The following is a 4,802-nucleotide window of genomic DNA, read 5'->3' on the forward strand; positions in this document are numbered from 1 at the left end:
GAGTATGGATTTCTCTAAAAAAGAAAAGCTCGCAAAGCACTGGGCCTTCTTTTTCATGGTAGGTGGTTCTTCTGCTCAGTTCAGTTCAGTTCAGTTCAGTCGCTCAGTTGTGTCTGACTCTTTGCGACCCCATGGACTAGCCCGCCAGGCTCCTCTGTCCATGGGATTCCCCAGGCAAGAATACTGGAGTGGGTTGCCATTTCTTCCTCCAGGGAATCTTCCCGACCAGGGATCGAACCAGGTCTCCCACACTGCAGGCTGATTCTTTATCACTTGAGCCACCTGGGAAGAATGGTAGGTGGTTCAGGATGCAGCGACTTGTCTTTTTCCCTGAAGATGATGTCTTGACATGGCCCAGACCACGGGATACTCAGAAGCTCCTGTGAGGTGGCTGGCCTCTATTATGCTCATGGATTTACTAGGGCAGTTAAAATGCTTGTTATTTCCGGCTCATCAGATGCAATCAGCATAGTGTAAGCCATATTATAAATCAGAGTGATTATGTTTATAATAGTTCAAAGTCATTCTCTGGCATCCATTTGACTTTTGCATAGGCCAGAGTGTGGAGAAAAGGGGTCTGGAATCAGAAAACAAGCATCCCAGTTGAGTTTTGACACTAGTTCTGTGGGTAACCTTAGCAGAGTGCTTTCCCAGACAGGACTCCAGGGCAGAATCGGCTGAGTCCATACAGGTTACTCCAGTTTTGCCTATGTGGAAGAGCGTACCCTGCTGGAGGGATGAGGGAAGCAGAGAGTAAATAATGCGGACTTGGCTGAGCAGGGCTCACCGGTGACTCAGCTGGTAAAGAACCTGACTGCTAATGCAGGAGACGCAGGAGACATGGGTTTGATTCCTCGGTTGGGGGATGATCCCCTGGAGACAGAAATGCAACCCGCTCCAGTAGTCTTGCCTGGAACATTCCGTGGACAGAGGAGCCTGGCAGACTATAGAAGTCCACAGGGTCACAGAGTCAGACACGACCGAGCCTGCATGCGTGCGTGGTTGGGCAGGGACCAAGGTGTCTGTGTAAGACAGGGCAGGGGTCTGGAAGCCACTCTGCACAAACCTGGTCAGCATATTCTGAATCCTGTCCTTTGTCAGCTGAGTCCCTTTATTCGATCCCGTCCTTTTCCCCAGCCCCCCTGCAGACCTGCAGGGTTCCCTGCCCTCTCATGCCACAGACTTGTTCTCTGGAGGAGTTCTGATCATGAAACACGTGGGAGAAAAAGCTGCTAAGGCTGGGAACCCCTCTCCTCCCGGTCCTGCTTCCCCGGTGGTGGTACTTCAGGCATCAGCGATAAGCTGGCAGGAAGATTTTAAACAAAAAATCTCCCATGCATTCACTCACTCACTTGAGTATGGGGGTACGAGGTCAAGGACTCCTAAACAAAACCTGGCGCATTGTTTTGGCTCCTCTGCCCAGAGAAATACATGTACAGATGTGCACAGGAGTGTCCAGATGCCAGCCAGGTGCTGCTGTCCCCTGAGGGCTGGGAACGGCTGTCAATACGAAGCCTCTAATTTTGTGAGATGAGCACACACCCTAAGAGTAAAAGCAGCTTTTAGCTTGCTTATGCCTCTGGATTCTCAGTGTCTTATCTCTTTGTCCCAGTAATTAGGTTTGCTTTTTCATCTCTTTGATGCTTTTAAGAATTCTATTTAAATGCAGGTTTTCTGATTGTTATCAGCAGCAGAGTTGATTCAATTAAACATAGCTATTACCTAGAAATGGGTCTTTATTTAGTTTATTACTTGTCTTTTCATCAGTAAATGCCTGTGTTTCTCCTTACTTACCTCCTATGGGAAAGCAGAAATCTGTTCTTGTAGTTCTCAACCCTATTAAAGCACCCAGCAAAGGGTCCTTTTACCAAAGTTCTCTCTCTCCGGTGGCCCTGAAGCAAATAGAGCCCACGTGGGTGTGTGTGTGTGTGTGTGTGTGTGTGTGTGTGTGTGTGTGTGTGTGTGTGTGTGTTTTGCTCTCTGCAGTTCTAAAATAAACTTTTAATTTTCAAATAATTTTAGATTTATAGAAAAGTTACAATGATTGAGTTCCCAATTATTCAGTTTCTTCTATTGATAAATCTTTACATAGCCATGCTACACTTGCCACACTAAGAAACAGACATTGTTATGTTACTGTTAACTCTAGACTTGATTCAGATTTCCAGTTCTTTAAACATAAATTAGTTGCTAGTATTCAAACTCAAGAGTTTTTTTATATTTGCTTAGAAAATGAGACGATCTGGCAACAGGGGTATATTCCTCCCTGGAAACATTAAGTTCAGTTAGTTCAGTTCAGTCACTCAGTCATGTCTGACTCTCTGCGACCCCATGAACCGCAGCACGCCAGGCCTCCCTGTCCATCACCAACTGCCAGAGTCCACCCAAACCCATGCCCATTGAGTTGGTGATGCCATCCAACCATCTCATCCTCTGTCGTCCCCTTCTCCTCCTGCCCTCAATCTTGCCCAGCATCAGTCTTTTCAAATGAGTCAGCTCTTTGCATCAGGTGGCCAAAGTATTGGAGTTTCAGCTTCAATATCAGTCCTTCCAATGAACACCCAGGACTGATCTCCTTTAGGATGGACTGGTTGGATCTCCTTGCAGTCCAGCGGACTTTCAAGAGTCTTCTTCAACACCACAGTTCAAAAGCATCAGTTCTTCGGTGTTCAGCTTTCTTTATAGTCCAACTCTCACATTCATGCATGACTACTGGAAAAACTGTAGCCTTGACTAGACGGACCTTTGTTGTAAAAGTAATGTCTCTGTTTTTTAATATGCTATCTACGTTGGCCATAATTTCTTTCTAAGGAGTAAGAGTCTTTTAATTTCATGGCTACAGTCACCATCTGCACTGATTCTGGATCCCCCCAAAATAAAGTCAGCCACTTTTTCCCCATCTATTTGCCATGAAGTGATGGGACCAGATCAGATGACCATTATATCTACCACTGTGGTCAGGAATCCCTTAGAAGAAATGGAGTAGCCATCATGGTCAACAAAAGAGTCCAAAATGCAGTACTTGGATGCAGTCTCAAAAATGACAGAATGATCTCTGTTTCCAAGGCAAACCATTTAATATCACGGTAATCCAAGCCTATGCCCTAACCAGTAACACTGAAGAAGCTGAAGTTGGACCATTCTGTGAAGACCTACAAGATCTTTTAGAACTAACACCTAAAAAGATGTCCTTTTCATTATAGGGGACTGGAATGCAAAAGTAGGAAGTCAAGAAACACCTGGAGTAACAGGCAAATTTGGCCATGGAGTACAGAATGAAGCAGGCAAAGGCTAATAGAGTTTTGTCAAGAGAACACACTGGTCATAGCAAACACCTTCTTCCAACAACACAAGAGAAGACTCTACACATGGACATCACCAGATGGTTAACACTGAAGTCAGATTGATTATATTCTTGGCCCAAAGATGGAGAAGCTCTATGCAGTCAGCAAAAATAAGACTGGGAGCTGACTATGGCTCAGATCATGAACTCCTTATTGCCAAATTCAGACTTAAATTAAAGAAAGTAGGGGAAACCACTAGACCATTCAGGTATGACCTAAATCAAACCTCTTATGATTATACAGTGGAAGTGAGAAATAGATTGATTTAAGGGACTAGATCTGATAGACAGAGTGCCTGATGAACTATGGACTGAGGTTTGTGACATTGTACAGGAGACAGGGATCAAGACCATCGCCATGGAAAAGAAATGCAAAAAAGCAAAATGGCTGTCTGAGGAGGCCTTACAAATAGCTGTGAAAAGAAGAGAAGTGAAAAGCAAAGGAGAAAAGGAAAGATATAAGCATCTGAAAGCAGAGTTCCAAAGAATAGCAAGGAAAGATAGAAAGCCTTCTTCAGTGATCAATGCAAAGAAATAGAGGAAAACAACAGGATGGGAAAGACTTGAGATCTCTTCAAGAAAATTAGAGATACTAAGGGAACATTTCATGCAAAGATGGGCTCGATAAAGGACAGAAATAGTCTGGACCTAACAGAAGCAGAAGATATTAAGAAGAGGTGGCAAGAATACACAGGAGAACTGTACAAAAAAGAGCTTCATGACCCAGATAATCACGATGGTGTGATCACTCACCTAGAGCCAGACATCCTGGAATGTGAAGTCAAATGGGCCTTAGAAAGCATCACTATGAACAAAGCTAGTGGAGGTGATGGAATTCCAGTGGAGCTATTTCAAATCCTGAAAGATGATGCTGTAAAAGTGCTGCACTCAATATGTCAGCAAATTTGGAAAACTCAGCAGTGGCCACAGGACTGGAAAAGGTCAGTTTTCATTCCAACCCCAAAGAATGCTCAAACTACCGCACAATTGCACTCATCTCACACGCTAGTAAAGTAATGCTCAAAATTCTCCAAGCCAGGCTTCAGCAATATGTGAACTGTGAACTTCCAGATGTTCAAGCTGGTTTTAGAAAAAGCAGAGGAACCAGAGATCAAATTGCCAAAAAAGCATGAGCATTCCAGAAAAACATCTGTTTCTGCTTTATTGACCATGCCAAAGCCTTTGACTGTGTGGATCACAATAAACTGTGGAAAATTCTGAGAGAAATGGGAATACCAGACCACCTAACCTGCCTCTTGAGAAACCTATATGCAGGTCAAGAAGCAACAGTTAGAACTGGACATGGAACAACAGACTGGTTCCAAATAGGAAAAGGAGTACATCAAGACTGTATATTGTCACCCTGCTTATTTAACTTCTATGCAGAGTACATCATGAGAAATGCTGGGCTGGAAGAAGCACAAGCTGGAATTCAGATTGCCAGGAGAAATAGCAATAA

The sequence above is a fragment of the Capra hircus genome, chromosome 21, assembly GCF_001704415.2.
Source record: "Capra hircus breed San Clemente chromosome 21, ASM170441v1, whole genome shotgun sequence".
Classification (NCBI taxonomy): Eukaryota; Metazoa; Chordata; class Mammalia; order Artiodactyla; family Bovidae; genus Capra; species Capra hircus.